Source organism: Mastomys coucha, unplaced genomic scaffold, assembly GCF_008632895.1.
Source record: "Mastomys coucha isolate ucsf_1 unplaced genomic scaffold, UCSF_Mcou_1 pScaffold15, whole genome shotgun sequence".
Classification (NCBI taxonomy): Eukaryota; Metazoa; Chordata; class Mammalia; order Rodentia; family Muridae; genus Mastomys; species Mastomys coucha.
The window spans coordinates 26,832,055-26,842,626 of record NW_022196897.1 but is presented as its reverse complement, the minus strand read 5'-3'; the positions used below and the strand labels follow the sequence as shown (position 1 = coordinate 26,842,626).

Below are 10,572 nucleotides of genomic sequence, written 5' to 3'. Positions count from 1 at the left end.
AAAAAAAAAAAAAAAAAAAAGTTTCCGACTATAAGATGTAGTGGCAAACACTCTTAGTTCCAACACTTCAGAGACAGGTGGAGCTCTGTGTTGGATGTTGGCTAGGGCTACAGAATGATACTGTCTTTAAAAAGTCCAAAAAGACAAAAGCACAATGCTGCTTGGTCACCATGCCCAACTGAGCACTACTGTTCGCTTCATGGAGTCTGGTGGGATTCAGGGGTTCCCAGTAGATGTCTTATACATGAGACCTCGACAAAGGCTTGGGAAAGAGGGAGTCATATTTTTAATAATACAGCATAATGGCTCCTGCCTTCAAAATGGAGTCAGGCAGCTTCTCCCTTGACTTAAGTGTTCCTGTCAAATCTTTGATAGGGTGTTTTAATAATGTCATCTAATGACAATGATTTTAGAATTGTTTATCTGATGGGTGGTCAAATTATTAACACATTGGAGAGTGCAGGGCCAGATAATGATAACCAGTAAAAACAATATTAAAGGGCCAATGATGGGGAAGGTGGGGGACCATCCTAGCCATACTAGACAGTTAAAAATTGTTGGAGAGATTTTGTTTATTTCTCTATGTAGATCATGAATTTGGTTGTCAATGGTATGAGAGAAACCAGAGATATTAAACAGTACATTCCAGTAAATTGTTGACAGCCAAGATTATGTTTGAATAACAGATAGTCTATAGTAGCTCTGTTTTGTAGAAGTTATTCTCAGTTCTTCCATTTCTCAATTAATTTCAGCTAATATTTTTCTATAATATTAGAAGTATTTTAAAAAATTAGGGTAGTTTAGATAGCTCTCTTTGTAGTCCAACAAGTCCTGGGACAAGTAACAGAAAGGCCATGGTGACAGCAACTAGAGGGATCTAATAGATGTAAGGAATCATGTCAGTTCTCAGGAAGAGTTCTTGTGTTCTATTAACTGATACTAATGATTTGCTGAGTAAAATAGGTGTAACTCATCCTATTCCATATAAACCCTTTTACCCTGCAGGGAGTGCAGAATAGGCATTATTTTCCTAGACAGAACATCTAGGAAATCATTTACCAAAGGGAAGGGTGTGATGAGTGGACTTACAAGAAGAAGGGACATTAGTGTAATTAAAACATGGACAGTGGGGAAAAGGATATTAGCACCAGGAAAAATCAGCCATTGCTTTTAAAACATTAGTAGGTGTTCCATTTCATCCCTCATTTTCATTGTATAATCTTCATATGAAAACCTCTATTCCATACAGACTGCCTTTTAAGAGACTGGGAGTGGAGGGATTTCTTCTTACATAGGAGTAGTCTCGTTGCCTTTTTAGTGCTAGATGAGCCCAGAATTATACTCCGTATTATTAGATACAGTTACTCTGGGGATATTAAGTTCAATTGAAGTGATTAATGAATCTTCCCTTATTATTTTAGCACATATGTAATTTTCATTATCAGAACCTTTAAAAGAATATTTGATTATGCTGAAGTCTGTACTGTTATGTTGGGCTTGGTCAGTTAGATTAGTCCATCTCAAGTATTCTCCATTATCTAGCTAAAGATCATTTGTTCCCTTTTTTGTTGACCTAACCATGGACCCTGATGGGTGGATAAAAGCAACCTTTTACATGGCAAGACAATATCAGGGTGTTTCCTCTGATAAGGGTGCCTTTTATTTCCCCTGTCATGATACATTTAAGTTCTGTTTGCATGGGTTGAAAACAAAACAATAAAACTGTTAGCCATAGGATATTCATGGTGGGGTTTCCAACAGCAAGAATAGTGTTTAAAGTTATAATGCACAGTCAAACCTTAGAAAGTTTGTTCTTTAGCAGACCTTTTCCAGTCACTTTTCACCTTTCAGAGTTGGGCTCCTCTTCTGTGGGTTCCTTGGGTACATTCTTTAGGTGCAAGTGATAAACCCAGGCAGGAATACTAGTAAGGTTAATAGCAGTAGGTATCCAGAGAATCATGATGTAAGGTCCTGTCCATCTAGGTTCATGCTGATCAGTTTTGAAGTAGCAGATTGATACAGCCTCTACAAGCTGGAATGGGTGATCTGGAGGGCAGTACCCAATGGGTTGAGCAGGCTAAACTTCAAGGACAATCTTGTCCAAGGTTTGTTTTTTGGTTTTTTTTTTTTTAGATTTTATTTATTATTATATGTAAGTACACTATAGCTGCCTGAAGAAATACCAGTAGAGGGCATCATCCCATTACAGATGGTTGTGAGCTACCATGTGGTTGCTGGGATTTGAACTCAGGACCTTTGAAAGAAGTCAGTGCTCTTAACTGCTGAGCCATCTCTCCAGCCCTTGTCCAAGGTTAATTGCAATCCTTTTAAAGACTCTGAGATTGGAGTAGGGCAATCTGATAACAATCTAGCATGTACCCAAGGAATCATGGGAAGTGATCTTTTCTATGGAGTGAACTTTTCTCATTAGTGGGTATATGGGAAACTGAGAAGAGTGTAAGGTAAGAGATCCACCAGATGGTAGGTAACCCAGTTACCATCAGTCTCAAGAGTATATTTAGTTAAAAATCTCCTTTAGAGTTCTATTCATCCTCTCTACCTTTGCTGAACTCTGAGGATCATATATACAATGAAGTTTCCAATTTATGTTAAGAGCCTGATAGAGCAATTGAGATAACTTGGCCTGTGAGGGCTGGGCCATTATTGGACCCCAGAGAAATGGAGGGGTGAAGTCTGGGAGTAAATTCTGCTTTTAATTTCTCAGCTACTTGGACCATTTCTGCTTAGAATGGAAAAGCCTCTACCCAGCCTGGGTTGGTACCCCAGACCAGCAAATATTTATAGCCAAACAGTCCTGGCTTAACTTCAGCGAAGTGCAATTCCAGAATTCACTGTGATCTTGTACCTTGACTCCATTGTTCTTGGGGAAGCATATTCTTTGCATTTACCTAGGCACAGGCCAGGTAGCGATCTGAAGTGCTCTGAAGTTTTTCTCACTGTCAGGTATCCATACATAAGGGGAGATGAGTTCTGATATCTTCTTAGGTGGTGAGTGCATGGAGCTATGCAAGGCAAGTTAACCAGTTTTGGCCTAGTACCTTTGGCATGACAATTCTTCTTTCAGGCAAGATCCACTATCTTTTGCAGGTCTCCTAAGCCCCCAAGTCAGAATATGACTTGATCTCCTCTGGTTCAGACTCAGGAACATCTTCTTTGAGGCAGAGTGGAGTCTCTGGGACAGCAGATAGTTCCAGGATGGTCTGGGGTTTAGGTTCCCTGAGAGCAGCCTCTTTGGTGACTTGACCTACATGATTGTTACCTAGAGTTTGGTAGCTTTTGTCTTTTTGATATTACAGACAATTCAGTTGGTAGCCAGATGCCTTCTAGCAACTGGACAATTTCATGTTTATTTTTAATGGTTGTTCTCTCTGAGGTGATTAAGCCCCTCTTTTTATATATCTGTCCATGAACATGAGCCATAACAAAAGCATCTTGGCGGGCTGTGTAGATGTTCACCCTTTTTCCTTCAGCCCATCTTAAAGCCTGTGTCAGTACAATTATTTCTGTTCTCTGGGCAGATATGCCCCTGAGCAAGGCTTGCACCCAAATGACCTCCCTCTGGCCTATGACCACAACTACCCCTGCATATCTTGTTCTTTCTTGAATGAAGCTACTGCTATCTGTGAAGAGTTCCACATCTCTGGTGGTAAGAGGACATATGTCAGATCAGGTCACATACCTTGAATAATGTCCAGCATTTCCAGGCAGACATGGATGGTCTTCTCAGGGTTGTCATCTGGCAGCAGGGTGGTAGTTGTAAAAGCTAATGATTTATCAAAGGTCATTCTGTCCTTATCTAAAAGAAGGGCTTGGTACTAAGACAGATGGGCATATGACATCAACCAGCTAGTGGCATCCCTCAGCAAAATTTTCATAGAATGTAAAGCAATTACAGTTAGAGTCTGCCCAGTGTGAGCTCTTAAGCTTCTTTTCAGGAATTGCGTAATGGCTCTTAAATAAGGGAGCCATCCAGAGACTACAGGATCCAGTCTCTTTGAGATGTAAGCTGTGGTGGTCTGAATAGGTATGACCCTGGTAGACTCATCAGTTTGAATGTGCTTAGCCTATAGGGCCACTATTAAGAAGTGTGGTCTTGTCGGGCAGTGGTGGTGCACACCTTTAGTCCCAGTGTTTGGGAGGCAGAGGCAGGTGGATTTCTGAGTTCAGGGCTAGCGTGGTCTACAGAGTGAGTTCCAGGACAGCCAGGGCTACACAGAGAAACCCTGTCTCAAACCCCCTACCCCCCAAAAAAGAAGTATGGTCTTATTGGAGTATGTGTGGCATGTTGGAGGAAATGTGTTAGTGTGGAGGTGGGCTTTGAGGTCTCATATGCTCAAGCTAGGCATAGTGTAGCAATCTCCTTCTGCTGCCTATGGATCAAGATTAGAACTCTCCTTCACCAGAACCATATCTATCTGTCTGTAAATTGTCATGCTTCCTGCCATGATGATAATGGACTAAATCTCTGAACCTGTAAGCCAGCCCCTATTAAATGGTTTTTTGTTTTAATAAGAGTTGCCGTGGTCATAGTGTCTCTTCACAGTGATAAAACCCTAAATTAGAAAGTTAACTACTTTTTCCAGGGACCCAGAGTCTAAGTCAGGACTCCCATGCGGCAGTGCCCTTTCACGAACATAAAGATGAAAGGGCTTGGAGAGAGTTAAAGTGGGGACCTATGCAATTAGTAGAGCCTCTTCTAATTTCTTAAAGGCCTCTTCATGTTCCCAGTCCATTCCAAAGGGGTGTTGTCCCCCTCCAGAGTAGAATACAAGGATTTGGCAAACCCAGGTATCTTAACAACTCCCAGAAACTCCCTAACTTGTTTCTTGGTAGTTAGAGTTGGAATTTGCATTATGGCCACTATGCAGGCCTGGGACAACAGATGTTTACTTTCTCTCAGTTTATTTCCCAGGTAGGTAATCTGAAGTGGTTGGTTCTCAAACTGTCCTCCTCATTTTTAGCAGCCAGTAATAAATCAGACAGGTACTGAAGCAGGGTTACCTCAGGGCATTACTACAGAAGTGACTTAAGTCCTGGTTGAGTGCTTCGTTGAAAATGAGAAGCCGGGTGGTGGTGGCACACGCCTTTAATCCCAGCACTTGGGAGGCAGAGACAGGTGGATTTCTGAGTTCGAGGCCAGCCTGGTCTACATAGTGAGTTCCAGGACAGCCAGGGCTATACAGAGAAACCCTGTCTCGAAAAAGCAAAAAAAAGAAAAAGAAAATGAGAGAATTTTTGAACCCTTTAGGCAGTCTGGTCCAGATTAGTCGTCCTGATATCCCCAGTTTAGGGTCAGCTCATTCAAATGCAAAGATAGGCTGACTTAATTTTGATAGAGGAATGGAGAATGCTTTTTTTTTTCTTTTTCTTTTTTTGAGACAGAGTTTCTCTGTGTAGCCCTGGCTGTCCTGGAGCTCACTCTGTAGACCAGGCTGGCCTCAAACTCAGAAATCCGCCTGCCTCTGCCTCCCAAGTGCTGGGATTAAAAGCATGCACCACTACTGTCTGGCAGAAGAATGCATTTTTAAAATCCAGTACAGTGTAAAATTTATGCTCTTGTGGTAAGCAAAATATAGGGATTTCTAACAGTTGAGTGAATGGATTATACCTGTTTGTTCACTTCCCTCAAGTCTTATACTGGTCTATAGTCTAAAGTTCCTGGCTTTGGAATAGGTAGTAAGGAGGTATTCCATGAAGACTGGCAAGAAATAAGAGTACCTGCTTCAAGGAGACCCCTGGTGTGAGCCTTAATCCATTCCCTGGCTTCTGAACTGATGGGGCATTGTTTGACTCAGTGGGCATCACCCTAGATGTTAATTGCTATATGACTGGTGATACATGCTTTGCCAAACCAGGATTATTCTCTGTCTAAACTGTAGGAATTTTTGGAATCAGCCAACTTTTTCCATTCCCCTGTCAGGAAATCGGTTAGATATTGGCAGAGCAGATATTCCTGTTATTGGGCAGGTTAAAGTCTTAGCAGGGCCTCCCAGTTGCAACCTAAGAGTTACTCCTTAGAATGTTTGTTTCCTGGAACTTGTTTAGGAGGTCCTCCTCTAAGGGAAGGGTCATGCAGAAATAATAAAAGAATGAGTCAGTCACAGATCTTCTGTTTTTTGGTTGGCAAGGAGCCTAAGGGGTTCCTGTAATACTAAGTGAGTAGCCCCTGTGTTTACTAGAAAATTTATAAGTTGACCCCTGATGGTAAAGGTTATTGTGATGGTTTGTATATGCTCAGCCCAGGGAGTGGCACAATTTGAAGGTGTGGCCTTGTTGGAGTAGGTGTGTCACTGTGGGTGTGGGCTAAAAAACCCTCATCCTAGCTGCCTGGAAGGGAGTCTTCCACAAGCAGCCTTCACATGAAGATGTAGAACTCTCAGCTCTGCCTACATCATGCCTGCCTAGATGTTACCATGCTCCCACCTTGATAATACTGGACTGAACCTCTGAACCTGTAAGCGAGCACCAATTAAATAGTCTCATTATAAGAGTTGACTTGGTCACATTGTCTGTTCACAGCAGTAAAACCCTAACTAAGACAGTTACCATAGGCTCCTGGAGGCCTTAGTTCAAAGGAGCCTTAGCCTCTCTGATCCTCCATAGGTATGATTGGCTTGGGTTTCTGGGATTCTGCCTGTTTCTGTTATGTACATTCATTTTTTTCAGTGACCTATTTCACTGCAGTAGGAGCATTGGTCCTTTTATAAATGTCTCCTCTTTTAATCATGGTGTGTATGGGCAGAGTTGAAAGTGGCTGGAACTTATAGTGCAGCCACAGTAGCACACCCGTCTTCTTTATCAAAAGATCTTCCTTGCTGTCTCTGTCAAACATCTTCTGGGATCTTTCCTTCTTTCTTTCCTTCTTTCTTTCTTTTTTTGGAAAGAATTATTTTATTTTATTTATATGAGTACCCTGTAGCTGTCTTCAGACACACCAGAAGAGGGCATTGGATCCCATTACAGATGGTTGTGAGCCACCATGTGGTTGCTGGGAATTGAACTCAGGACCTCTTAACCAGTGCTCTTAACCGCTGAGCCATCTCTCCAGCCCCTTCTGGGATATTTCTAATAGTTATTTATCTGTTCTTTTCTGCAAATCCATCCATCTTTTGTGTCCTAGTATGTCGGGCTGAGTAATGAAGGCAGGGTTAATTGCCTTGAGGTTTACCAGGACCTCTTCTTGGTTTAGAGGGGCATTCAGAAAAGCTCAAAGTGATTCGTTTACATTCTGTTTTACATCTGTTTCCTCAGATACATTAGTGGGCTTGTTGGAATCTCTGTCTTAGCAGCACATAATCAGTTGCCTTTGCCCTCTGGTCATCAGTCACTGAAGTTATTCCAGGAAGTGCTTTAGTTGCTTTCATTAGAATTTGTTTCCTTTCTTCAGTATTAAAGAGGGCATGAAGAATCTGTTGACAGTCATCCCATGTGAAGAGATGACTGAAAAAGGTAGAATCAGTTAGAGAAATTAAGGGATCTAAGTTAGTGCTGAAAGGAGGATTCTTGTTCTTCCATTTGTAGAGATATGTAGTGAAGAAAGGGACAGACAGGTAGTAATTGTCAGGAAATGGCTGTAGGGGAGCAAGGCCCAAAGGAAGTGCCACCCTAGCACCAGAATGGGAGGAAGAGTCAAGAGGGCCATATGGGACCCTCTGATGGGTGTGGGGAGAGGGAAAGAGCTGGGAAGTAGAGAGAAGATAGGTGGAGGTAGGGAAGAGCTGGAAGGTACACAGAGGCAGAGTGAATCCTTGGTGGCGGGCACTGAGCTGGTGGAGGTGGAGGTTGAGGTAGGGAGGGAACCAGGGGCTAAAGATGGTTATGTGAAGGAAGGAAGAATTCTTTTTCCTGTGAGTCCTGCAGAACAGTTTTCAGAGGGGGCTCTTGGGTCTCTGCTACAGGCTCTTGAAAGGCCCATCTGCTGACATTCAGGGCTTGACATCTTGCCTGTTTCAGATCAAACAGATCTTCATGCAGGGTGGCGTGTTGGAAGTAGCTTTAGACAAGATGTATCCATTCTATTCTGGGAGGCCAGGCCTACCAAGGGTGATGCATACCATTGTGCAGGCTATTTGGAAATCAAAAGTGCCCTGGGAGGGTCAGTCAACCCTGAATGTGGGCCATTCAGTTTCACAGAGAGGTGCCTCTTGGTAATAGGATAATCATAATTCTCTTTGACTATAGGGAGTAAACTTTGTTGAATTTTTTTCTTTTTCTTTCCGTTTTTTTGGTTTTGATTTTTCAAGACAGGGTTTTTCTGTGTAGCCCTGGCTGTCCTAGACTCACTTTGTAGACTGTACTGGCCCCAAACTCACAGAAGTCCTCCTGCCTCTCCCTGTAAGTGCTGGGATTAAAGACCCAGCTAAGTTTGTCAAAAATTCTTTAGAATACAAGATAAAGGGCTTTTAGGCTTGTAAGTCTTATTACCCATACTGTCTATCAGTTCAGCTGTCCCAAGTCCAAGATAAACCAATTAACACAAAGTACAGAAGACAAAATGGAGACAGTAAGAATGAAACCAGAGATAAGACTTACAAAGACAAAACATATGAAGGCAAGACAAATGGAACATAAAGCCAGACCCTGGACAGGAGAATATTCGAGTTCCATCAAATTCCCCCATATCCCAGAGCAAGATCTCCACAGACCAGACTATGACTTACCAGGGACGCTCTGTAGATGTTTGTGGCTCTTGTCATCATAGTAATTCACTCTGATAGTGCGGGTCTGTGAAACTGAAATCACACCTTGGAACTTCTCAAGGTGCATACCTCCTGAAGTGAAACCACTCAACCCTAAAGCCCTAGAGTGAAGGTTCAACTTTAGAATTTGGGTGAGTAGTCTGAATCTCACTGAGGTCTCCAAAAAAATGTAAGTCCTACTGGTTGATAGTAAATCCACTCCCACAATTTTGAGCCAGATTTTAAGCAAGGTTGACTTTTGTGGGGGGAAGTGATACCCAAGAGCAGGCCAGCTATTTCCTCCTGAGTCAAACTAAAGAGAGCAGCCCAGGGTTATTTCTTGACTCCCTTTTAAGGAGTAAAATTGAAAGTAGTTGCAAAGTGGTTAACAGAAGAGAGAAGCTGGGACTATAAGGAAATACAGAAAATACAGGAAAATCTCAAAAAAGAAAAAAACCCACCTTGTGATTAGGGAGGGATAAGGAGGATCAAAGGGTCAGAATGTTCTAAAACACTAGTCAAGGTCATCAGTTGGAACCAGTCAGGCTCTAAGAAACAGTCGTAATAACTGCCACTCAGCTCTTACAGTAAATGGAAATTTATTTTTAACAATGCAGCATAATGGCTCCTCTTTCAAAATGGAGTTAGGCACTTTTCTCACTGAGGCAGAAGTGAAGCCTGTCCAGTGAATCTTAAGACCTACCTCCAAGGACCTACTTCCGTATGCCTTCCAAAAATCACTGCTAGCTAGGGACCAAGTATTCAAAATGGGAGCTTACAGGGACATGACAGATTCAAATCAGAATAGGACTCAAATGGCATCTTTTTTTCTCCCAATTATATTTATTCCATTGTTTTGTATATTTATTTAACTAGTCTGTATTTAAATTACTATTCCATTTGTAAGGTCTGTGAAGAAGGGATGTTTTCAATCATTGTCCTTTTAGTATCATGGCACTGTTTCTTAGGTTTTAGACTTTAAATTTTTATTTTATGTATATGAGTATATGTGTACCACATGCATGCTTTGTGCCCAAGGAGGTCAAAACCAAAGTTACAGATTATTGTGAAGTATTTGGATGCTGTAAGTGAAACAAGTTCTCTTAACTGCTGAACCATCTCTCCAGTCCCCATCATGGCATTGTTTTTTAATGCTCTTAAATTTAAATGCTCTTCTCAATAGATGCTTATTAAATGAATGAATGAGTAAATGAGTGAATGAATGAGTGATTTTTTAATATAGAATGATAACTTAATCAGTATGTAAAAAATATTTAAAAGACTATCTGGATTTGATTTTGTGAGACAGTCTCTTATATCCCAAGCTGCCCTTGGACTCAGCACTTGAACCCCTTATCCTCCTGCCTATTCCTGCTGAGTTACGGAATTATAGGCGTGTGCTACCCTGCTAAGCAAAGGCTATATGGTTTTATGTGGAAATTTTTATCACTGTTCTAATAATGATGACATTTTTAAAATCATCTAAAAGTAGAAAAAGTCAGAACAACATGGAAGGGTCAATATTGCTCGGGACCCCAAGACCAAGATCTCAGCACAAAAGGAGATTTATTTGCTCCAGAGGGACAAAGGGCGGGAAGTAAAAGAAGAACACAGGAGATAGATAGGGGATGTGGAAAAAGAGGAAGAGAACAAGGGAAAGGGGTCAAAGGACTGCCTCTGGATAGAGAGGAGACAGATATGGCCCATAGGGAAACGATGGTTTATAAAGGGAAAAATGGGAAAACCCATGTTAGTATGAGGTGTCTGATTTTAATTGTAGATGAGCCAATTGGGCTTTTGATTGCTGGACTTTAATACTGTAATAGCTAGACCTTGGTAGTTATCCTCAGAGGAGGACATGGCCAAATAAGGG

At 41.7% G+C, this 10,572-nt stretch overlaps 1 protein-coding gene across 5 annotated transcripts in view; it reads left to right on the top strand.

Moving 5' to 3' along the window:
- The window catches only part of Scai (suppressor of cancer cell invasion), a 107,319-nt gene that overhangs the window by 63,957 nt on the left and 32,790 nt on the right, over positions 1-10,572 (top strand). The gene's annotated exons all lie outside the window — the stretch shown is intronic.